General features: G+C 34.6%; 1 long non-coding RNA gene across 1 annotated transcript; it reads left to right on the plus strand.

Moving 5' to 3' along the window:
• Window positions 1-2,234: 2,234 nt before the first annotated feature.
• Window positions 2,235-27,005, plus strand: LOC128851961 (uncharacterized). Its single transcript, XR_008449487.1, has 3 exons — window positions 2,235-2,381; window positions 5,800-5,937; window positions 25,190-27,005. It is a non-coding gene; the product is annotated as an uncharacterized LOC128851961 (long non-coding RNA).
• The last annotated feature ends 236 nt before the right edge of the window (window positions 27,006-27,241 follow it).

Here is a 27,241-nt window from a genome sequence, read left to right on the forward strand (position 1 = left end):
CCGAAACACAGTAATCTGCGAGGTCAGATCAGGATCTGATCTGGCTCAAAAACCTTCAAGGACGGGGAGTACAAAAATGTTCTGGAAGTTTGTTCTAATACCTGACTGTCCTCATAGAGAAGTTTCTTTTTGTACCCAGTGTCAGTTTCTCTCATTTCAATTTATGACTGTTATTTCTCATCTTCTTACCATGCATCAAAGTACAGACCCTCTCTCTGTCTTCTCGATAATGCCTTCTTTAAAAGATTCTTCCCAGCTGGAAGGCTGATGTTAGATCCACCCAAAACTATCTTTTCTCCACACTGAACTAGCCCAGAGTGATCAGTTTCTCTTCACAGTGCAAGTGCTCCAATCCCTGAACAGCTTGGTGGACCTCCACTAAGTTGACACATGTTCATCAGCACTTTTCTCTATCAGGAACCCCCAAAACCGGCTGCAGGAGTCTAAATGTTGTCTTATAAGTGCTCTGAAGACAGACGAATGAACTCTGCCCTTGATCTACTATACATGTTCCTATTACTGCAGCCTGGGTTGTTCTTGGCCTTCTTTACTATCAGGGCGTGTTGCTGGCTCATGCCCAGCTGCTAATCCACTTGAGATTCTGGTGGTTCATTCCACCACCCTGTCTAGGTCCCTCCGGATGACAGCCCCGCCCTCAAATATTTTGACTGGTCTGCTCTTCAGTTAGTAGTCCTCTAGAAACTTGGCTGCAGAACTAAGTTTTCTTCCAATTATGTTTTTCTGAGTTCCTTATCTGGTTTTGTAATAAAGAATGTAATTTTTGAAACAGAAACATTTGGGTTCCCTGTACTTTTAATAAAATAGCTAAGAAACTTTCTGTTTTAAAAAAAAGGATGATAAAAGATAAGAGCAACAGAAAAGGTCCAGCAACAACGTGAGGTATTACTCAGAACAAAAGTAGTTTAGGTGGAATATTAACAAATATGAAAGAAAACACTCCCCTACCTCATCCCGTGCTGCAAGTTATGTTCATTTGTTATTTATGTTGATTCTAAGCTAAGAAAAGTGGGACTATGTAGCTCAACTTGTAATTTGTTTGGGGATTGTTTCAGACATTAGACAATAAATTTGATTTGGAAGGGTAAACATTTCAATGTGCACAAGCTCGTTGATAAAGATCTCTGTATTTGCTAGCAGAGTAAATTTATCTCACTTGTAGCAGGACTATTCTTCAGTCTGTATTCTAAAACTTTCATTGACTATCTGTGCAGTCATCAGTTGTTCAGACAGGAAAAAAAGTAGACTTTTGCAATGGATGTGACAAATACAATATTGGATTGACCGTTTTTTGAAATAGTGGAGTAAAAGCAATGTATTATTCCTTTTTACATTCATATTGGCTGCAATGCTAGATCCCTCTGCAGTGGCAGACAAAGAATGTATATTGTCACATCTATATATAGTCATCTAAAGTCAGAAGAATAATAAATACTCTAGTTTGTACTTTTAGAATAGCATACATTGACTAGATTTTCTCATAATATCAAACTAATAGCAAAGAATCTAGACAGCTCACCATAATGATACACTCTTGGATATCTTTTCATTCCATAGCTAAAGATTTCAGCATGTTTTAATCTCTCTCAATGTTAAAGCCACTGAGTCAGTCAGAAAATCAACTACAGTCTCTGTTTGGCTTCAGGGTCTCTTTCTCATGCTGACACACCATATACATCTTTTGCGTTTGTCACATCTCAACATGGAAGCCACACTGTGATCTTTAGAGTGTGCAAGGGAACTGATTCACCTCATATTTCAAAAAGAAAATAACCAGTCAGCACACTACTCTCAAGAGGGCAGTATATACTACCATATATAACAACCCGGTCAAGTGGGAGGCATCCCTGCCCATGGCAGGGGCCTTGGAATTGTATGATCTTCAAGGTACCTTCCAACCCACACCACTTTATGATTCTATGATTCTACAATTCTATGATTCTAGTGTATAGAAAATGTCTTGTATACAATGTGCTATATATGATATACAAGGTCCAACATAACAAAAATGAAAACGTGCCTGTAACTTCTCTTATATAACAAATTAAGAAAATTAACTATGATCACCTTTAAAACAGTTCCCTACTGAGTTGACACACAGCTGTGTACAATGCTGCCAACGTTCAAAGCAATTTCACAGTTCATTTTCTGAAAGACTATTGAGAATCTCTGTCATTTTTGCTTTCACATCTTCCACTGACAAAAAATGGATTCCTTTGAGCACTGACTTGATCTTTGGGTTTTCTTCATTGTAAGCATCAATCAATAATTGAAAGTTTTCCATCATGGATTTCTTCAGTTTCACAAGAAACTTGATGTCAATTCCTTGCTTAATGCTACATAACATCATTTTCCAAGCAAAGGTAAGAAAATGTCTCTATTTTAGAAACATATAGTCTAAGTGGTTTGAGGTTTTTTTCACAGATGTATCCTATTTTCATCTACAATCAGATAACATTATTTATATGAACTTATATGAACATACATTTTTTATTGGAATTTCTATATTATGTTTTATTACTTTGATATAGTCACTTTGCTTTTAAATACTGGTATAAAGCCAATGTGGAGGAAAAAAAGCAGAATACAACCAAATCAGATATGAAAAAAAATACAAACATAAAGTTGTGATTAAACAAAACGTAGAGATGTTCATGCGTATGGATGGAAAAAAAAAAGAAATACAGGTGTGTATTTCAGAACTATTCAAGGGTTCTTATTTACTCTCTTCACAGGATAACTGAGTATAGCAGTCCTTAGAAAGAAAGACACCGAATTCACTGAAAATATTATCAAATACAGATCATATATATAATTTGATTTATACATGTATAGCTCAAGATAATGCTATTAATTTTAAGTATTTTATATATTAATAAGTATGGTATATTTACTATATATTATATAGGATATGTAAAATATAAATTATGTTATATGTGTGTATAAATTATTTTATATATGTCTATATGTAAAATAATTATCCAAGGTAGCCATTTTTAATATTATACCAAAAATACCTTAGATAATTATGATTTTGGCTTCCATAAATCATAATTTTCTTACTATGAGGTTATATTTTGCATGAGTTAGCCCAGGAATTTAGATTCTGAATTTAATGCCTCAACCAATGATTCACAAAATTAGTCTTAGAAAGTTAACATCAGTATAATCAGAACTCAGGTTTACTGACTATGAAACATGTTACTGCCAGATTCTAATTTGTCATGGGAAAAGATTATTTACATTTTATCAGTCTTTTTGAGATGCCTATATAAAACATTTTGCTGATATTCTGTGCCTCTGCCTGGTAAAAACCTTCTGAAGCCAGTTACTTCATCATAATTTATGTCTGGGGTCGTAGACCATGACTGGACTGTGTTGTACTCAGCGTTACTCATTTAATAACCAATGCTGACTCACAGGGAAACACGGTGATCTAATAATTTGGACTAAGACTGGGAAGCTTTAGATTGTTCAGATTTACTAGAGTAATATATTTAGTACTTGGATCATCTCCTGTTCTGAAGTGTGATGAGAGTGGTTTATAGTATGGAGTCTAAACTGATGTTTGACCTAATAAACTTTAGTTAGCATTACAAAAATAATGCAAATATAGTTGGATAGATAAAGATTAACTCATAGCATAAGATTAACATAGCATAAATTTCAAGTCATTCTGATAGGAGGACAACAGTCGCAGAAAACGTCTATTAGTCACTATAGGAAAGATAAACTTTTCTGTGGAAATACATATTTTTATGAGTTTTTTTCACTGTGCCTTGAAAACAGGAAGTTTTTGTGGGTGCTGATTTAATCTATGAAAGTTAGACCAAGGTATATATTGTCTTATATTGCTTGTGGTTTGTGGAATTCTATTACTTATGCAAAAATAACTAATAAAAAGCCTCAATTCTTTAAAAATGTCCATTATTATTCTATTGCTGATGGCTTTATTAATTTTAAAGAGATTTTGTTACTGTTTTTGTCTTTTTTTTATTTACCTGTGATAAACCTGGAGAGTTTAATACTGCTCAGGTGTATTTTATTTAATGAATTTTAATTAATTACCTATGTATTTAATAATTCATGTAACAATGATAAGATGAAGACCACAGCATCAGAGGTTTTACCCCCCGAACAGGAAAAAATATCATAAAAGTACCAAAAAGTCTTTTAAGATTTCTATCTCTCAACTATTTATTCATTTTTTTTAATTATTGTGATTTCTACTTTGTATATGATTTTTTATAGAGTTTGTAACCACCAGCATTCTTTAAAACTAGAACTTTTTATTCCACTTGCAAAGTAACAACACATGTCTTCTCATGGAATTCAGGAGAGATATAATCTTTTACGTGAAATAGAAAACCTACAAATATAAAGACATATTGGGTTTTTATTTTTGTGCCCCCTGTAAAAATCCAGTCTATTCTATCTAAAAAAATAGTGGGTGTTAACAGAGTTGTAAAATCTGTCAGAAAACATGTCTTTTTCTAAGAAAAAATATTATACTTTAAAGCTACACAATGTTATTTCTTATTAGATGTACTTCCACAAACACTTGCTAGCTTTCATGCTTAAAAAAATACTAGAGTCTGGAATTTATTCTACAATTCATGTATTTAATTCATGTGTCTTCTCATTGAGCTATCAGTTTATGAAGTGTTTCAAATAACTAACTCTTTTTACGTATATTTTTGCAAATATTATTTCCAAATTGAGTTACATAGTAAATTTTGCAAACATCTCAGTTCTTTCATTGCTATATCTGTGACTCCATATTGTGCATTCTAGAAAGAATAAAAAAAAAACAAATAATATATAAGAATCAAGTAGAAAGAGGTGATATTCCAAGTGCTTAGAGAGGACAGTAGCAGTATAGTGGGCAAAAATAGAAGATAATCTTGTACGAGTTGTCTAAAGCATTTCTATTTAGTGTTTCTAATTTTGGACTAACACAGTCTTGTGCATCAGTACCCAACTTTAAAAAGTCCAATATACTCTCAAATTAGTGTTCCAATCATATTGTGTTGATCAAGGATACATGGGGAATGACTCTCTGCTACTCATGCCTGTAGAATGAATGTTCGTTGTAGGTAACATTGGCACTATGGAGAGCCTGTTTTCAAGTTGGAGAAGCCAGTTACTTCTACAGTACCTCCTTGTACTGTATTCCATGGCTTTTACAATGCCAAACAAAACAAAAGAAAATTACTATTTCAAATATTCTAAATAGGTTAATACAAGAGTTTTATATGTTATGCAAAATAACCTCATGTTCATATATGTGTGTTCCATGAATTAAAACTCAGATTCTCAGATGTGGGTGAATCCTAGAGGTAGCTCTTCTGCTATAGTTTATTTTAGAAAACTGGACAGCAGTTGTTTTTCCCTATGAAATGTTCAGTCACTCAGAGACCCATAGAAATCGCATTGTGAATAAGTCTTAAATTTTGGAATTTTTCTGATATTTGGGGCCAAGCAGTAAAATGTAATATGATATTTTAGTAAAACAAATGTGTGTGTAAAAGTTAATAGAAGCTGATCATTTACTCTAAAATATAAATAACAAACAGAGGTTGGAAAACTTCCTCTTAATCTCAAGTGGTCTCCAATGAATCACCCATTTGTTCTCATCTCTTGATGCATCCGGTGCCATTTTAACCTGAACTGTAGTTTAAGAAGTAGTTGAAAAAGACTGAAGAATATAACATTTCATTTCATTTCCTTTTCAGTATATGAAGTTCATACATTTTGAAACTGAATTGCCTTTCATTTCAGGGCTGGACCTTAGAGTCTCTGGGAGTTATGCATAATTACGTTTAATCCTTTCCACTGCTGACTCAATACTTTCAGTGTGGAGAGAGAGTTGCTTCTCCTGAGTTTGTTCTTCAGTCTTCACTACTTTAAAAAGTCCAGGTGAGTAATCTATATTTCAAAGAAAAATGACCTTTACTTGATTTAAATGGAATCTTTCTTTCAATATCTGAAATGAGAAAGTGATTAAAGTTTTGGTTGATAGGTAAGATGTATTTTAGGAACAGATAAGCTTAAAGGTCAGACACTGTCAAAAGAAGGATTTTGACTTTTTAATATTTAAATACTTCATAAGAATCATGGTTTATGCATGCCTGGCAATCTTTTTTTAAAGTTCTAGAATAAAATTACTCTGCATTTTCATAAGATTCACCTTTCAATGTTAGCTACATTTTGATGGCATTGAGTGAACAATTACTTTGCAGCATTTGGCCTTCCTACTTCATCTGAGAGAGTAAGTTTTCTTGGCCTTTCTGCCAAATACTTTTAAAGTAACATCTCAGAATAAGATAGAGTAATACCTGAATTAAAATACCAGCTCTTCTTCCTAGATTAATTTCTTTTATATCTACTGATGACTTAAACTCAGGAACTTTTAATCTAACTAATAAATTACTATCAAATAAAGTGTAACTTTTGTTTCATAAAGACTGCATTATTTTGAGGACTGTGATTTTTGTGTTTTTTTCAACAAAAAATTAATCTGTTGATGTCCAATCAACAGATTACATTTCTTTGGACATATAACATGAGATTAACAGAGCTCATGTGGGTTATGAAACCAAATTTTGTGGAATCACAAGCAAATAACTAATAGTTTTTAGCCTAAATAACATAAAAGAACACAAACTACACAGAAGTCACAGGAAGAGTCTTTAAAAATAAAAGCTAAAAAAACCCAACAAAACAAAACCTGAAAGAACAAAGCTAGTGATATTTTCCTTAGTGTCATAGTCTTCTAAATTTATAGAAAATTTCCTAAAACTGTATCTGGAGGATGCTAGGAAATAAGAAAACTGCTTTTCTTATCTTTTATCAATTTACAATCCTTTCTTGTTTTTATTTTTTATGTATAGCAATTTTATCTAATCTTAGGTAGGGCAATGTTATACTTCTTTCTGATGTTTGTAACTGATGAAAACTAAAGAAAGATTTATCACCAAACTCCTGAAAAATATTTTTAGTGATAGAAAGAAACGCATTTTCCTGTTTCCTTTATGCTGCAATACTATACTACATGTCAGAGGAAGAAGGTATGCCATTTGAAAGGATTAAGACAGAAAGAAGAATGGAAATAATTTGATAGAAAAAAAAGTATGATTAATGTATAAAGTACTGAAAACTCGAAGACCTTTAATTTGAGAAAGAGAAACAATTTTTGAAGCTTAATTTGTCCTGTTCTACCCCTTCCAAGAGAGATCAGCTTAATCAGTCTCTGTTTTCATCAATCTTACTACATGTTTCCTTGAGCAATCTAAGTTTTCCTCTGTACAACATTACTAACAGAAACAATAAACTATAGATTTTGTTTGGACTAAAATAGGAAGGTCAATATAATCACAGCCACTACTTTTTTTCAACTTTGGTATATGTGACTAGTGCTTTCATAGAGTGCTCACTGCTCAGATTAAAACAGTAATCCTTGCAGCTGATCTGTTGGTTATTTTGCAGAAGAAGCTGTTCATAATTGTTTTCAAGAACTATCTATAAATTAGATGGTTGTTTTTCAGTTGGTATCTAGGAAATTAAAATTTTTCATTGTTATTTATTTCCCATTATTGTTTCTTTGTCCCTTAGATACAATTGTTTGTAGCCAATGCTGGAGATCTAGAACATTTCCTGTCCTGGAAATGATACATTTTTACTGTCACATAATAGGCGCTTCTCAGAGTTGCCATTCTATTCTTGTTACTTATTTTTCTTTAACACAATCAAAATTGCTCATTTTTCGTTTTACTTCTGAGGCTTCTGGAACTAATATAAAAACATTGCTGTTGTTTCTAATCCCACCTTGCCAATTTACTGGATGAAATATCCACTGGTCATTTACCTGCCGCATATCTATATTGGATCTGAAAATTCTGTGAGACATTTCTGTCATTTCTCAGTTTAAAGCTTAAGCCTAAACCTTTTCTTTTTTTACAGTAGGTTAAAGCTTTTTCTTTCTTTTTTTTTAATTTTTTTTTTTTATTTCCTCCTAGATATATATCCCTGAGGATATTGCTCCAGGCTACTGACTTGGAGTTCTTATAAAATTACTGACTTAAGGGTAAATGCCTGGGCAAGGCATGAGGTGGGAAATAGATGTCTTTGTTTTGTCAGCCATTTGTTATCTTCTGGATTTTGTCATAAACTCTATCCTCCTGTATCCTGAGGACAGGAAAAATCCCACCAAGATAATTTTAAGTTCTCAGAGTATTTTCCCAGGCTGTGTAAGATTTATCCTTGATCCACCTCAAAAAAAGAGTCTGAATGCATACTCTGAATGTAAAGTTGTTCTCTTTTTTTCAACCACAGCAGAATACTATAAATAGCAAGTCCCATGGGACAAGCAATAGTAATTTCACCTAGTGAAAAATGTCAAAAACTTGATGTCAAAACAAAGTCATAACTTCGAACAATTAACTCCTGCATAATTAACAATTTAAATGGGTCTCTAATTCAGTCATTTCCCATATGGTCTATTCAATTAACCCTTAACAAAAGAGACCAGCACTTCAGAGTCTCAAATAAACAGAGTAGGAAACAACATCTGAGTAAACTACTGTCAAAGAAGTTAAAAATGGCCCATATATCTCATTCAAACTTAGCAAATGAACTTTGTTTTCGTTTCTGAACTTACAGAGAGTATGTTAGTAAAGCAGCTGCCCTTGAGATGGTAGGCTGAGAATGATACTCTGGTCACACCGAGAGAATATTATGCTTTAATGAGGGAAAATGTGTTAATCCATGATGTCTGAATTCTGTTTATTCTTGTGTGAAAGTATAGATACAGCTTTTTATCCACTTCTTCCACTGGCTGCAGGTGAGTATAGAGCTTTCAGTTTCCGATAAAACTTGACCTGCTAAATTAGTAGAAAGGGAAATAATCTGTATTTCAGGGCTTTAGGCTCCTCATGAAACTGTGCTAAAATATGAAGGATTGAACTGTTGAATGAGTAGCATGTAGTGCAAATAATGTGTTTCTTCCCCAGTAGCAAATATTGTATTTTATCAACTTCCTTGTCTTTCTTTTCACCTTTTTTGATGTTTTAGAGTATATTTATGATATATTAGACTTTCCAAGCCTTCTGTGGTTTTTTTGGAGGGGGTTGGGCTTGTTTATTGTTGGGGGTTTTGGGATTTGTTTGTTTGTTTCTTTCTTTGTTTTTTAGTTTCCCACTTTGGTCTCTCCCTCTGTTTTACCCATTAGGTGGGAATGCTGCTCTTTGAACACCAATATCATTTGCTTCACCTTTTCTCTTTGGTTATATTTGATTTGTAACATGAAAGAACACAGGAAAAACTGCTAACTTTGAAAAGCTTGGATCTGTATAAGCCTAAGCAGTATTTAAAGAAGCACACACTCACTTTAACAGGGTCAGAACTTCATGCCTATACAGCAGTGACCAACAGAGAAAAATGAGGAAAAGATATTTCAAATAAGACAATTAATATTCATATCTGAAGAGAATAGATAGTAAAATCATTACATGACTCAGCTGTGCTTTTGAACAATCCTGGTATGAAATGCAACATATCTCTTTCTAGCTTTTGTGATAAAATATTTTGGTGTATTTTCCCCTTGGTCCAGTTTGCATCTACACCTTTATATGCCTAAAGGAAAAGTAGGAGAAAGACAGCATGATGGGATGAATATAATCTCACATTTAATGAGGAAAACTCTCCGTAACACACAGTGTCATATAAGATGAAGAAGGACTGAACTGTATTGTTTTTGGCTTCTGTAGGAACTGACTGAGTTTGCTTTTCAGTCATTAGAGACAGAGAATAATACAAAAAATATTTTCCTTAATTTGTTTGTTTAAATATAATCTAGTTTGTTTTTCATGTTCATTTTGATGCTATTTTAGCAAAAGTATATGAGCTTATTTAGAAGATATTTTTATTGTGGTATTTTGTTTTTTTAATATACTTACTTGGTATATTAGTACTACTCTAGTAGTACTAATGGAGTAATCTACCTGTGAAGTATGATTATGAAGTACAAAGCTGTTTACTCAGTTTATAAACAGGAAAGTTAGCTATATTAACAAGAGTAATATTGCAGTGCCTGACTCGTCTCTTTTTTTTTTTACTGCAAACATCATGATTTCAAGAAATAGATGAGAAATCTTTCAAGATAAAAGAAAATAAGAACAAGATAGGTTTCAAGCAAATCAAATTTAGGAAGAGTCAAGAAATGACTAGCTGGTATAAACTAACAGCTTGGGACAATTATCCCATATGATTCAAAAAAAATTAATAGTTCTTATTTACTAGCAAAATTATTACCAGATCAAGAAGAAAGGGGGGTGGGGGGGAAATCCTTTCTGTTCCTCTACACATTAAAGGCCAGTAATGCAAATTATTCATATTTTCTTTGAGTAACACTAGACTTTGAGTCACACTATACTTTTAGGACTTCAGACATCTGTACGTTGGTTTCAACAGCCCATATAAAGAAATAAACACAGCGAAAGGCATCTAAGGATCCAACAGCAGAAAGATCAGTGTTTAGACTGACTGGAAATATCATTTACTTGTAAATTATTTTTTGTACCATGTATAAGGAATAATATACTCTTTGTTAAAAACATGTAAACAAAGAATCATAGAATCATGGAACAGTTTGGATTGGAAGGGATCTTCAAAGATCATGTTATTCAAACCCCATCTTCCACCAGAGCAAGTTGCTCAGAGCCCTGACCAACCTGACCTTCAACACTTCCAATGACAAAGAAGAAGTTATCTAGTTAACCTGTTCCAGTGTCTCACCAACCTCACAATAATAATTTCCATCCTTAAATCCAGTCTAAATGTACCCTCTTACAGTTTAAAAATATTGCCTCTTCTCTCGTCACTACAGGGCATGGTGAAAAGCCTTTCTCCATCTATCTTATAAGCACCCTTTATATATTGAAAAGTCATAATAAGGTCTCCTTAGAACTTTCTCTTCTCCAGTCTGTACAACCTCAACTCTCCTAGTCTTTCTTCGTAGGAGAGGTGTTCCAGCCCTCTAATAATTTTTGTGGACATGTCAGGACTCTTTCTGAACCCACTCTAACAAATCCATGTCTCTCTTGTTCTGACAACCCCAAAGACGGATGCCATAATCAAGCTAGAGTCTCATGAGAACAGAATAGAGGGGCAGATTCATCTCCCTCAACCTGCCAGTCATACTTCTTTTTATGCAGTCTGAGGTACAGTTGGCTTTCTGGGCTGCAAGTGTACATTCTCAGCTTATGTCCAACTTTTCATCCACCAATGTCCCCAAGTTTTTCTCCATAGCACTTCTTCAATCCAGTCATCATTCAGTCTGTACTGATACTGGGGATTGCCCTGACCCACGTTCAGGATCTTGCATTTGGCCTTGTTGAACTTTGTGAGGTTCACATGGCCCCAACTTTCAAGCTTGTCAAGGTCTCTCTGGATCCCATCCCTACTCTCTAGTGCATCATCTGCACTACTCATCTGGGTGGCATCCACAAGCTTGCTGAGGATGAACTCAATCCTGTTATCTTTGCCATTGCAGAAGATATTAATAATTATTTGTCAAAGTAGACACCCTTGAGGGACACCACTTGTTACTGGTTCCCACTTTGACATTGAGCTATTGACTAACTTTTTGAATGTGACCATTCAGTCAATTCTTTATCCATCTAGTAGTCTATCCATCAAAAACATACCTCTCCAATTTAGCAGCAGGAATGCTGCAGGACATTGTATCAAAAGCCTTACAGAAATCCAGGTAAATGAGAACTGTAGTTCTTCCATTGTCTGCTGTTTTACAGGCCATCATTTTAGTCGCATAGAATTTGCCTTTGGTGAAGTGATGCTTGCTGTCTCCAACCAACTCTCTGTCTTCCATATGTTTTGACATGTCTCCTAAGAGGTACAATTCCACGATCTTACCAGGCATGGAGGTGAGGTTGAATGGTCGGTAGCTCTTCCTGTTGCATTTTATTTATTTCTGGATGGGATTCAAGATATATATACATTAGGGTGTGATACTTCTTTTTCTTCAGTCACAGGATGCTTCATCTAACTGCCATAATTGTTCAGATATGTTGGAGAGTGGCTTATCAACTACATCAGGCAATTTCCTCAGGACCTTGAGATGCAGCTAATCAGGTTGCATGAACTTGTGCATGTTCAGATTTCTCTTCTTTTACAGTGGGAGGGACATCATTTGCCTTCAGGGACTTGAGAGATGTGGAAAGAGTGTTTACCAAAGATAACTGAGACAAAAAGTCCCCTACTGAGTTCTTCAGCCATCTCCATGTTTGCTGTCACCAGTTCTCCTGTCTTATTTATGGGGGTCGTGGTGGGGGGGGTGTCTATTTTCCTTTACTGAGCAACTTACCTGTAGAATCCCTTCCTGCAATTACTCACATTCCTTGCCAAATTCGGCTCCAACCATGCCTTAGTTTTCCTGATTCCTTCCCTGCATATTCAGGTAGTGACCCTGTATTCTTCCTAGGATATCTGTCACTGGTTCCACTGCCTATGCATTTCCTTCTTACACTTCAGTTTGACAAAGAGGTTATTATTATGACATAATAGTTACCTACCTTCCTTGCCTGACTTCTTCCACAAAGAAATCAAGAGCTCTTGTGCTCTAAGGAAAGTGCCCTTAAAGAGCTGCTAGCTCTCTTCTGCTTCTTTATCCCCTGAGGGCAGATCACCCTCCTGAAGCTCAGGGTCCTGACTTTATTCTCCACCTGGTCTCCCTGAAATATGTCAAAGCATAATAAGTAGGAAGACAGAACCATGATGTATGGAGAGTATTTTTTTAATTAAGTCATGTGGAGACCCTCATTTCATATTAGCCATCACTTTCCATCTGTCTATAGGAAAAAAAATAGTAAAAAAACCCTTACATTTTGGGGCTTTTCTCTTCTTTAAACCAGATATTAGCCAGGATAAACTGCTGAATTGAAGTACAGCTTAACTAGTTTAACAGTAACCACCAATACTCAACAGTGACTGAAAGGAAACAAATATTTTTGCGTCTTTTAAAAGAATAGGAAACAATTATGTAGGCAGGCAAGAAACCAAAATGAAATATTGAAAGCATTATGTGAAATTTGTGATCAAAAGTAAGTACAACTATGTATTTAGTATAGATCTTACTCTTCTGGGGTAGGTCTGCATATTAAACAACTTTCATACTATTGTATTAATATTTCTGCTTTTCTAATTTCTTTTCATTCTGTTTTAGTACAAAGAAGGAAACTTAATTGTAACAATTCTGGCTGAAATTTTTACCTCAATATAGAGAACCCAAAAAACGTTTCTTTTTGAACAGAAATTTGAGCTTCAGCTTCCTATTTTTCAAAGTAGCTTTCTAACCTTCAGATTAGAGTTTTTCTCAGCTAATGTTCTCTCAACCCTTCCTGCTGTGATCTTCTGTTTTATAATCTAAAGTCTGTTAAATTTCATACTGTGTGGTAAGTATTAGAGTAGATCTTGAGTGATTTGCAAAGCCTCCGTGTATCATACAGCTTTGTGGTCAGGGAATATAGGAAAAAGGGTTAGAGAAATGAGGTTTCAAAACTTTTTTGCTAACTTGTAGAAAAGTAAATTTCAACAGAAGAAGAGTCCTAAGCACAAATTTAATTGTCACATTATTATTGTTGGTTTATACGCTGTTAATTTTAATATTTTTCTGTCTGAATATAGCACAGACTTATGAACTGTCTTTTTTCAGCCTAATGAATTAAATATTGAAGCCTATCTTTTTGTGCTTATTTGAAATAGGTGAATATGTGAACAGTGTGGTAATAGAGATTATTATAATGTCACTTTTTATAATAATTCTACCAATTGTCATAATGTTCAAGGACAGCTCTGAAGAACATATATAAATTGGTTAAAAACTCACAAATATATTTTCAAGATCTTCACTGATTAACTACAGGTTTTTTTTTAAACTAAAATAATATTCTTTTTTTCTTTTCTATCCTATCTCTTTGTACTATATTATTAACTTATTTCAAAGGACAGAATAAGCAAACTGTGGCTGAAAATCAGTAACAATGTTGCTTAAAATTACAATATATTTAGACAGTAAACTTATGGTACTCAATGATCACAATACTGCAGATATTACAGCATTCTTGGTGGTTTTGTGCCTCCTCTTGCATTATTCTCTAGATTATTCCAAAATGCTTATATGTACTACATATTCAGTGAAAGCCTTCATGAATTACTCCACTAGATCAGGTAGCACTTACCTCTGAGAATTTTTACTTTACGTGTTTTATTGTACCATCAGTTATTTCCACAAAATTCAGTCTTTATCATTAGTTTGCTATTGTAATAATACAGTCATAAATTAACATTAGCTATGTAGTTACCTACTTTATTTATCTTCATATAAATCATGCAAATTTTGATGATTTCTACATTGTTTATTCTTGGAAACAGTTGTTTGGGCATTTTATTTTATCTTACCTTTTTCACACTTTTTTTCTTTAAAATAATAAAGAAATACTTACCTAATGTGCAAAGCCTTATTAATATAAACAGCTATTGTTACAGTTCATTTAATTCCATTGCTTCTGGAATAGTTACAGTTGGAAAGTGAGCATAAAAATTTTGAGGCTACTTGACTCTATAAGATAATTTTTCTTATTTTTGTATGAAATCAGTAAACAATAATATTTTCTTGTTTCTGAGTTTTAAATCTTTCTGTTTGTCATAGCTTTTAATCAATAGTTACAGATAAGCATATAATTGTTGATAAAAACATAGAACTATATGATCCTAATTCATGCAAAACATTTAATTTCTTGAAGAACAGAAGTAGGGATTACCTGCCCTTCTCTTTATACTCATTTTAGTTTCTGACAGAGAAGGTAAAGTAACAGGGGAGTCTCAATCAAACTGAGGAGGATTGAAAAAGACTGGGATACTTGTAATGATTAGCAGGAAGCTTTTTCTTCAAGGATAAAAGTGAATTTAAAAAGAACTGAGGGAACGGAGAGATACAACAGCAGTCTAGAATTTAGCCTTTTCTGGGGGGTGAGGACTTAGCAGTGTGAGCAAGTAGCTTGAAATCTCTAGTCTCCCTGGAGCCCACAAGACCATATCTAGCTGGGTTTACATGAATTCTTCATCTTTAAAACTTCAAGGTAAGTAAACTGAATTTCATACAGCTTGAGTTATACATTCTTTTTCTGAAAATATCTGTAGAGTCCCTGCTATACTTGCAAGCTGAGAAACATTTTGCCATATGTATCTGCATTGATGCCATGTGTGTAAAACAGAAAATTTTAAAATATTACTGGTGACAAATAGCTGCCATAAGTCTAGGACAAGTTGTTAATTGGGAAGCGTCCTGGGGAGATGATTTAATTCTCTAGCAGACAATTATTTTCATTGTGGAAAGAATAACTAAAAAGTTCAGTGAGGGATATATTCACTATCAGATATATAATTAAATTTAATTAGCTTGGTGAAAAATTTGTCAGGAATTCTGAACACACATTTGAAATATTTTTTTTTTTAAAGGCAAGCAAATTGAAGGGCAAAAAAGGCACTGTTTAAAGAACTCAGGAAGGAAAGTTCTTGACCATTACTTAAAAATAGTAGGAATTAGAGATAATACTTCTAAAATCCTTTGAAAACAAAGCATAAGAATTCTGAAAACTGTCTTCTTTACTCAAATGATACTGCAGCTCTTTATAGAGATAGCGGTATCAAATTAAAACTTCATTCAATGTTTGTCTTTGAGTTAATTTAAACCAATTTAGTCAAAATGTCTTTGGGTTAATCCCAAACAAATATAACGTAAATCAGCCAGAATAAGGACACTGTAACTTTGGGAAGAGTTGATTTTGATGTTGATTGATGTTGACAGTTTATCAATGTTTTTAAATTTTCTTAGGTGTTGTCTTTTCTAGTTTGTTATTTTCTTTCTTTATTGGTTTTCATTAACGTTACCCCCTGATTTTACACTCTTCCAAGCATTTATCTAGAATTTAATTAAATAGTAGAGAATTTCATAACCCAGACCCGCAAACTGTTTCCAGTCATTAAGAGTCCTGTTTAACCATCAGTATTTTAAAAAACCTTTCTTTTCCTTTTAGCTTAATTTGGATCAATAACTGATATGCTCATGAATATCTAAAATAAAAATAAAATTCAAACGCATAATGGTTTACAGCTCCTACCCCATTTACTATGATGATCACTCCAGCACTTAAACCACTGAAATGACAAGGGTGGTCTTTGGTTGTGTTTTTCCTTTTCCTTTTCCTTTTCCTTTTCCTTTTCCTTTTCCTTTTCCTTTCCTTTTCCTTTTCCATTCCCTTTTCCTTTCCCTTTCCCTTTTTCTTCTTTTTCTGTCCCCACTCACAAAAGCATTTTTTTTCCAAACAATTCATATGGAAAACTGAAGAACGCGGAAAGGTCTATAACACAAAACTGACATGAATATTAATGTCATACTACCCCTTCTCATTCCCAAGAAAACACATTTTTACTACTTCTGAAACACAGCTAACACCTTTTTTAAACAGTTAGGCATTTCTTCTATGCAGAACTTTAAGAATATTCTCTCCAAGTCTTTCATTATTCTAAACAAAAAAGATGAAAGTGTTTGATCATTAAAGTCTTCTGAGTTATCTTTAAAAAAACACGATTATGAAAATTTTGAGTTAAAATACTAAGCCGAAAAAGCATCACATACAAGTACAGAAAGGTATTTTTTTAACAGGTTGTGTCTAAAATCACATTCCAAGCAGCGTAGGTCAACCGTCCTATTGGCAGCCTTATTTAGTAAAGTCAACAGATTCATTTGGATTTGTTTTGTTTTGCTGATAATGCTGGGATAGTAGTTTTGGCTGATATTCCTTTTATTTCTGTGATATTTCTATGTTGAAATAAGAAATAGAACACAGACTACTTCACATATAAGATTCCAGATTCTCCCATCATTAATTGGGTCTTTTGTAGAAAGAAACTTACTGTAATTTCAAAAATTGCTATTCTTCACAATGTTTGATTGAAAGTGATACACACATCTCCTCGCCTCCTAAGCATGATCTATCCCTAATTAACCAGTAGAAGATAAATTGTACCATGGGGTAACCACTGCCTCATCTGTTTTAGGTAAATCTCTGTGAATGCTACCGGTGGAAAACTGAGGTAGTAAGAAACGGTCCTTTATGTCAGTTGAGGTTGGAGTTGACTCATGTAACTTTCTAACTTAAGCTTAGAAAAGTGAGAAGGAAGTAGAATGAGAAAACTTATTTTTTTTCCAAAGTGTAACCAAGACTTTGCAGGAAGGACCCCTCAGCCTCCACTACCACCACGAACATCATCTTCCTTCTAGCAAAGATCTCAGGATACTGTGATTATTAATTGGAAAATTGCCCCTCCCCTGCTATCCGTCAGGAATGTTAAAGGGTCTGCCCAGAGGAACACTGAAAGAGTGTATAAAACAAGGATGCTAGGAAGATTTTATATGAATATATTAACTTCATTATTAAAGATGTTTTTCTGTATTAATGGTACTAGGTTTCTGTATTGATAGTTTGGACTGTTAGACCACTGGAAAATTCTTTGGACTAAAAGTAAATTTTTTGCTCAAATTTCTGTTTTTACTAATAACATGACAGAATTGATCACAGTTTAAAAAATTGAATTCTTTGTGAATTCTTATATTCTTACTTCTCTGTCTTCATGGAAGACTAGATGACTAAAACAAGTAGTGTTTTATCATATTAGTTTGATTCTTTAATTTTCTTTGAAAAAGAAAGTAGAAGGTTTTGGTCAGAATAATTATTTTAAAATGTGTTATACCTTTTTTTTCAGCTTATCTGTTTCACTTAAGTAACTGCTTCTCAATAAATGCATAAAACAAGGTAAAATTGATATGCATATGAAAGTATAGGTTATAAATACAACTTAAGGTTTTTAATGTTTGCAAGAGAGGATAGTAAAGATTACTTTCTGTATAGTTATTCATAACTAGGTCATTGGCACTATAGGTGAATAAATAAGTACATGTGAAAAGCTCCTTCCATATCTGTGGAAACCATACAGGTATATTAACTTATACTGCAAAGGGGAAACCTGTATGATTAAGAGCAGCAAAACATTATATTAAAGCGGATATATTAGAAATCTGAAGCAATTTTTCATCTTCAAACTCAATCCTCAAATATTTCTGTATGCAGAAGCCAATATGCTTTCATGTGTGAAATGGCCTGGATAATCAGGTCCTTAGTATTGCCTCTAAAGACTACTGACATCAGTGGGAAGCTGTCCACTAACTTTTCTGCAGTACTGTGGAAAAAAAAATATAAAATTTGGATTTTTTCATTCAGTAGAAAATCATTTCAGGCAAGCAATGAATCTGTTTTAAATAGTTGAAGGGAAACAAACATTGTAAATAAATTTCTGCCGTACTGAGAGAGTTTCTACTTACTTCAATGTACTAGACTTTATCCTGGGAAAAGAAAGACTTCAGTGAAGTATGGACTGAAATGATAATGAAGAGAATGAGTGATATTTAACTCTGTAGTCCCCCAGACTTTATATAAGAATTTAAACACATCTGGGCCCCTTTCCCATATCTGGGCAGAAAAATATAATTTCTGCCTTTTGCAGCACCTTGGACTGATTCGTGTCCCTTATCTTTAACTGTATGTGTATTTTACAAGTAACCTAGAATTCTTATTTAAAGTAATTTAACTTGAAGTTCCACTGATGATTAGAAGGAAGATTAGCCTGAATAAATCACTTTCTGGAAATGGTTACAACTAAGTTAGGAAATATGAATTTCATCCTTGACTTGGAGTAGCTGCATAGTACCTTCATAGTATTTCTGAAAAGTTTTCTCTGCACACACAAGTTTGTCCTTTCCATTCAAATACGTTGAGAAAAGGAGAAAAGAGGATTACAGGAAAACAAAACCCGTGATCTGACAAGTTCTGTATTAATATCACTGAGTCAGAGAAAACTTGATGCATGAAAGAAATGTATAAGAAAAGCCTCACTAACTGAAGCATAGGATTTCCAACTATATTTTTTCTGTGTGCCACAGCGAAATACATGTATATAAGAAGACCACAAGAGAATACTTACAGAAATGACCATTTTAACAGGAGTTCTACTTAGAGTACAGATTTTTATCAATAATAGCTTAGTATCTGCAAAAAGACAGATGAGTTAATGTTTCAAATAGAAGTTTTAGAAAGGAACAGAGAAGAAAATGAGCACAAGAATTTTCATTATCATCCTTAAATCACCTTTATTAATTAAAGAAAAATGTAGGAAATCTTCTCTCTGCTATGTTATGCAAATACAGACTATGTTGAAATCAAGAGACTTGCTTTTACACAACAAGGAGAAAAATGTATTTTTTTAGTATGTATTTTTGATAATGTTACTTCTATGGATTCAACAGTTTTCTTCCTTTCTGGGACATGAATCTTCTGAATCTGTTTCATTTTGCAAAGGATGCATATTTTCATAGAGATGTATATATGTAAGTTAGTATCTGTTTGGTTTGTGCTTATAAATATTTAATCTTTTCAGGTAAAATGATTGCTACCAGTAGCATTCCAAAACCACATTTTTTTATTAGTAATCATAATTGCATTTTTCTATCAGTGCTCTCTTCAAGCAATGTTTGTGAGTCTTTGTAAATCAATATGTACAATTAAACCATAATATTTGAGCAGCTATCTCAGCACTAAGAGAAATGTGGCCAAGAAGTGAATGCATGAAAAAAATCTGTGAAAGTAACATTTTACATAGCAGCTTTCTGTGACTAAGTACATCACTGTGCTGCCCATACTTCTCAAATGTGCTGCAACCTTTTAATCGGACAATGACAAAATATAAATTACTGTGATCTCTACTGTATTCTAGGACTGTGCAGGTAAGAACTTCAGCCTATTTTATCATCTACAGAAAAGAGCGTACATTAGAATTATCCTGGATTTTCTTATTCTTAGTGTCAGAATGTATTCTTAAAGATTGTACATAGTTTTGTTACCTAGAAGTGAATCAATGGAAAAAAATTGGTCTTAAAAGTTGTGTTCTTAATTCTGGCTAGACACAGGCTTGTGACGTGTAATGGCAAACTTCTGAAATCAAGGAGCAATATAATAAAAGTAATTTTATATTTTAACTATTTAAAACTTATACTAAAATTAAAAAAAAAATAAACAAACCACTCCTCAAATCCAAAGTCATTCATACATCATGTATTTCATATTTTAAATTTACATTACAGGTTGCCAAGGGAAGCTATGGATGCCCCATCTCTGGAGGTGTTCAAGGTCAGATTGGATGGGGTCTTGAGCAGCCTGGTCTGGTGGGAGGTGTCCCTGCCCATGGCAGGGAGGTTGGAACTAGATAATCTTTAAGGTTGCTTCCGACCCAAACTATGTCATGATTCTATGATTCTAAAACTGAAAATAAAAAGCTTCCAGTAACCTTTACTTGGCAAAATTTCCAGAATATAGACATGTAAATATAGTCATATTACTACATTATAATTTGCAGAAACAGAGATATTTTTAACTATGAATAGCAAAATCTGAAATAATATTTTACAGTAAATATATTGCAACTTAAAATGTAAGAGATATTAACTTACTAAAGTTTTTCTGACAGTGTCATAACCCTGCACTTTCATTTCTTGCTTGTCATTCAAATTCTGTGCATTAGTGTATGGATAATCAAAGTAAGTCTTTAAATGCCTACCTTTCTAAGCAGGCATGTCAAAATCCTCTTGCCACCTCCGCTTATGTATTTTTTTCCTTTGGTACCATTTCTTCACTTATTTCTGGTCATAGACTTTCATTCCAATAGCTTAATGATTCTACATTAATTTCCTTTTGTAGCTAGAAAGTCTACGGTAGAACAATCTACCATATTCACCTCAGAATTCCACTTTCTTGTAAGTAATTTATTCCCTACAAAAATTCAGGTTTTTTTTTCATAAAATATATTATTTTAAGAAACTTATATTAATAGTTATTAAAAAATGAAGGAAATCATCAATGTCATCGCTTTCTTGCAAAAAGTATTTGCTGTAGCAGACACCCAAACACGACTTTTTTATTCCTTTCTTTCATGTGTTTCAAACTTACTCCTGGCACATTTAATATTTTCTAAAACTGATTTTCAAACAAGAACAAACTTTTCTTCTTGTTGTAATAGCGTCTAAAAGAATAGAACTTCAAGGAATTCGTTCCACAGAAGCTCAAGGAATTCAGCAAAGACATGGAATTCATTCATAAAAATATTACTGAAACTATAAATAAATCAAGTTTATACCTCTTTTTCAACTCTATTGAAATTATCTCCAGAACTGAAGCAAAAAAAAGAGATAATTGAAATGTTTATATTTAGTGTCATAATTCCCTGTCATGTACAACAGAGGGGGTACTTAGTTTTTCTTTATATTCCCTGAAATATGCATATGAAGATTCAAAATTGACTGACATTTTGTATTTTATAGCCTCACTGCTTTCTTTGAATGTTTCTCAAATAGTCTACAGATGAGGTACACCCAAAACCTATTACAGTTTAAATGCATCCATGTTATAGATAGACTACTGGAAGTTTGGAAATATTAACTGAGTTTTTATTGGCTGTGAGGATATGCTTCTGAAGCACTCCTAGGATTTCCAAGAATGTTTCTGGAATATGATTAAGCGAGTGAACTGCTACTGAAGTGCTGTACTACCAGTTGATGGAACTGCAGAAGTGCTGCTGCGTAGCTTGATTCAAAGCAATGTTGAAAGGGTCTTGCTAGATTCTTAGTCGCTTGATACTGTTTTGTTCAGAAAGCGGTGGACTATAACAGGTTTCTGAGTAGTACTACTGCTGCAAAATGTCAGATATTTTAACTCTGCTTATGGAGTTATACCTCTTTGCAACCAAGAAAACCTATTTCAGACTTCAGTGGCTGACAGTCTTTATGAATACAAAAGTATTTTCCACACTGAAGGAAGCATGTTATTAGAGATATTTCTCAACTTCTTGGTTGATTATTATATCCAATAATCTGCTTTTGAACAGACACCTATACATCTATCACAGGATTTGAGAGATGATCTCAGCTTTATCTCTGCTAGTGGAGCAGGGGCAAAATATAGCAAATGTTTTATGGAATCTTCTATGAACTCATTGCTTACTACATAAGGAAATTAGGATTAACAGACTATACTCAGTGTCCCTCATGGGTCCCTCACAGGTGTTTTTAACACTACTTCTTAGAATCCTTACCTTTAGAAGAATCACAGTCAGTCCCATTAGTTGCTTTGCAAGTACTGTATTCCTATTCATAAAATAGTTACTGTAGGCCCTTCTTTTTCTAAAGGGTGTGTCATGGCTCACTTTTTAAAAGAAAGTGAGCTCTTTATCCCGCCACTGCGTCAGAGCAATTCAAAATCACTCAAGGTTAGAGGTGTACACTATATATCTTCTACTAAACAAGATGCATGTCCTTAAGACACTGGATTCAAACAATCGAATAACATGTATGGGACAGAGCAGAGGCAGGAAAAGCCACAGTAGGGAAAGTCTGTCACTCGTCAGCACTTGGCATCACTGTAACAATCTGCTGAACTGAACTGAACTGCAAAAACAGCAGGAGAGCCCTAATGCTCCCTGGAGTCAAACCCAAAATCAAACTAAAAATCACCCGCTACAGCCCACTGCAGCTGCACATGTTGCAAAGACAAAAGGAGAAAAGAAGAAAAGGAGGAAAAAAGAAAAGGAGAAAAGATAGGAAAAGATAAAAGAGAGAAACAGTTACAAGAGAAATAGGAAGGATGAAAGATAGTCACCACCTTTGGAACTCTGCATACGGTAGCATGTGTTTCTTTGTCAGGCAGGACCAGAACATGCTGGGTGTCCACACACAACACACAATCATGAGACAAGACAAACAGAGCAGAGAGGATAAAGAGAGCTGCAGGCTTTTGTGGGGATTTTTAAACTCTCTGTCCCTGCCCTTCCCTTGATCAAGTAGGGGAAGAACAGGTAACAGGCTCAGGTGTGTCCCTCCTCCCCAGCCAAGCCCAGACGTGCTCTCCAGCACTTCCAGCCTTGCCACTGGGGCTGGGGGCAATCACCTGCTCTGAGCCATTTAAACCATACCATGTCAGGTCCATACAGGGTGGTGTTAAGAGATAAGTAAAATTTGTGTATCCAATGGTTTCAGTCCTAGACAACACAGATGTGACTTAAAGCTGTCTTTAGTCAACTTTGCATGTTGTTGCTATGTTTCGTTACTGAAATATATGCTTCTATAATAACATGTTGATCCTAGCCTGTGATTCCCACAATTAAACAGTCTGCCATCAAAGTCTGCCATCAAATAATTTCTTGCTACCTGGGATGGTAAAAAAAAATGAGGGGGGGGGGCATCTTCATTGCATAATATGATAAATAGAAAAACCCCTTCAAAATGATCCCATTCTAAATATAAATGTTTTCAATTAATATCTTAAATGCTCCAGTTTTTCTGAATGATTTCTTGCAGTTCATTTACTATAAAGGCAAATACTTCTGCTATTTCTTTTCACTTCTTTGTCATGTGTACTAATCTTTAAGACGAAAGTGTTAGCAAGATGTTTTACTTTCAGTATTGCATGCATTGTATATATTGCAGCTTTTTTTTTTTTTGTTAGAAAACATATGAGACTACTTGGCTAACTACTGATTTTATTGCTTTTGTTTTCCTGACTTATAAAATAACTCAGTGTCAATTGTCACAAACAACAAAGGTATAGTTGCACATGTCAGCTCCATTGCTAGTATAAATTTCATTCTTTGTGTGTACTGACTGCAAAGGCCTAATGAGAACAAGAATGTTACACCAATGGGCATTGAGGCCAAATATTTAACATATGTATATATGATTGATAAGTGGATGTAGATTTCTGAAGAAATTGATACTGGGATGTTTTTTATGTAACTTGCACACAAAGTGTTGATGCAACTTTATTTTCTAGTCCTTTTCAATTATGTGAAAACGTTATTTCACTATGCATAAGTAAGCTTGAGACTTTCCTCTACATATTTGCTTCTTTTTCTTTTTTTTTTGATTCTTGATATTCTCCTAGTTTACTTTAGAGGGAAATAATTTAAAATTTTGAGATCACATTATTGATTCAATTATGCTATTAATAACAGTAGAGAGCCAAAATATTCAGCTGCATAAGACCAGCAGAAAGCCCCGGATATAACTGTAAAGGGAAAAATTATTATAGATCATAATTATATCTCTTCCATACAAAATAAGACATTAAATACATTCTCTTAGATGCTATTTAGATTATCTTCCTACAAGCAACCTGATCTAGTGGATGATGTCTCTGCCCATGTGTAAAGTCCAACTTTATTCTTTGTTTGGTTTAAAGATTCATCGGAAAGCTAGTCATTTGTGTTCTTGTTTTGTGGTGCTGGCAATGAATAGTGGAGGGGGTACAGCAGCAGTTGCTCCCCGAAGAATATCGCCTGAAAGCCTTCTCTGTGTTTCTAGGCTCAATGAGATGGGAGGTGCAGGGATAAGCACCACTCCCCCGCTTCGTCCGGCCAAGCTCACGGTCCTGAGCTGGCTGCTATGGAAGCAGGCGCTGCACTTTCCATCTCCCCTTATGCCAGTAAGGGCAGTCAGCCCTAGAACAGACAGACTGTCCCCAAGAACATTCTGCACAAACATGGCAAGACCACTCTCCACGTTTTGATGGGGCTTATACTCACCTTCTAAAAGAACTTGCAAGGAGCCATGCGGTGCACTCACCCATGGCTCTAATAGGATCCAGCCTAGACCACGTGGCCTGGAAGAAGCTGCTGCTGGAGCAGCTGTCAAAGAGACCACATATTCCTGAAGAACTGCTGCTGCCTATTGGAATGGTGATCCCTTCTTTTTCCCTTCTCTCTCTCCCTCTTTCTCTTTATATATATATCATTTATCTTACTGTGTCTTCTTAACTGGTATCAGTGTGTGTCAGAGTGAACTCGGCTGTGTTCATGGATCAGATTATAATCTGATGAGATTGAAATCTGCTTTCTGCAATGTTGGGAAGTTTCAGCCTGCGATATAATAGCTCTATTAGGCCCTGTGAATGGCAAAATAACTTTTTTTTTTTTTTTTTTTTTTTTTTCACAAAAGAGAGCAGTGGGCAAATGGAGCATCTGGCAACAGACAATGCATGTGGTAAAACAGATAGATTGGATGGTGGCTTGACATTCATATCAACTAAGTGGCACCTGAGGTGAGTCAAAGGACTCACAGCCTGGTGTTACTACAGGTGAAAACTCTCCTAAACTCTACAGTAAACTCTCCTAAAAGCGCGTATGGAGCTCCCCACCTTGAAAGTGTGGTGAACCAGCCAAATCCCCGCCTCTGAAGACCCAAGCAGCCTTCCCAAGGGCCAATCAACACATGCTAATTGACTTAGCCACACCACACCTAAAGGTGCTAAAACGATTTCAGAAGGTAAAAAGTAGACACCGGAAACCCCTTTTTTGGGGGAAGAAAAAAATTATCAACTTATGTGACAGACAGGTCAGTGGGCCTGCACCTACCTTCCTCCACCATGAAGAAATGTCTTGTTAAGATTTGCACCTCTGAGTCTGTCAGATGTTTCCCTGGGAAAAAAAACCTACTAATTCAAGTTTTTACTGTTACTTGCTTTGCGTCTAATTGTTATGTGGTTATAAGTGTTTATAGAGCTAAAATGCGGCAGTGAGTTTATCATGGTAATCCTGTATTTGTTTTTAATCTGTCACTTGAATTAAACTACTTACTGCCTCCAGCACTGCGAAATTGCTTCTGTGACAGGCTTTGCTGTAAGCAGCTGCTGTTTGGGCTGTGAACCACATGTATTTACCCTGTGAGTACCAGGTTTGGCAAAACCACATATAAGCACACACACATAATTTGTTTGTCATAAACCACTGACCAAGTCCGAGATTTTTAATCTCGTGACTCAGTGTGAGGGTCTCCTTAGCCACTTGTCAGTATCTCACCTGTTTAACATGAGAGAAAATTGGCACAGCGAGCAGGTTTGCCACAGGAAAGCTTCTGCATAAATATGTGTGCACTGTCCCTTGTGGGAATAGAATGGGCTCCAAGGTATTTTGGAATAAGTGGTGTGGTGGACAGGTACTAACACCTCCTCCCCCAACTCCTCTTTCACTTGGTTTAGCAAACCATGCTGGGATGCCTTTGATAAGACTCATAAAAGAGAGTCCATCTACCTGAAGGCAATCCCAAACCTTGTGAGTGCAAGTCTAGTGACTCTCACAAGCCACTAACTGTTCATGGAATACACAAAAACTAACACAAATCCTCTGTAGTGCATCTCTGACACAGACACTATGGAGAGTGAAACAGAAAAAAGAGAAAACTTTTTTGCACGTGGAAGGAAACTTACACAACTAACATTGCCCTTACCCCAATAGAAAGCAGACTGAGGTGTTAAAAGTGGCATTAGCCTCTGAAAAGGAGACAAATTGCTGTTAGCCAGCTGCAAACCCAGATTTTTACTAAGCCAAATGCCTTCCTCGGTCTTGGCTAGATAAATTCAGAGCCCAAAATACGGGCTCAGTTCCAGCACTTATTGACTATTGAGTTCACTCCCGAGTTTTGTCTGTTCCATTTGTTTTAGTCTTTATTAGTAATGTTATTTATTGACTTATTCAAAAAACTTCTTTTTCTTAATGCATGTACTTCATCTCAAAAAATATCACAAGATATTCACAAGAAAAAATACACTGAATAATCAGAGAAATAGTAAATTCAGATTTATATCTACTCCATTACACCTCCAACATTATGTCAGTTGCTTATATATCAAGACATAAATATCATTATTCTTCAGTCAGAAAATCAAAAAATACAATTCTGCATTAGCAGTTTTCATACTTGCATTAATTATTTGTCTTCTGCTGCTGAAAGCCAATGACATTTGTCCACAGTTTCAAAAGAATCCTTGCAAATCAAAAAAGAAGTTGATATTTGAAAAACAAGATGTTTTATTGGACATGGAAACTTTTCTGAATTGGACATAGTCTATTGACATGTGTGGATTTTAATAGCCTTCAAATTTAGATCTTCCAAAGAAAATTTCTGCTTATAAATGCTGTTTTAGAATTGTGGTGGTTGACCCTGGCCAGCAGACATAAAGCACCTTGACTTCCACCCACTCCCCTCTCCTGG

The sequence above is a fragment of the Cuculus canorus genome, chromosome 4 (genome assembly GCF_017976375.1).
Source record: "Cuculus canorus isolate bCucCan1 chromosome 4, bCucCan1.pri, whole genome shotgun sequence".
Lineage (NCBI taxonomy): Eukaryota > Metazoa > Chordata > Aves > Cuculiformes > Cuculidae > Cuculus > Cuculus canorus.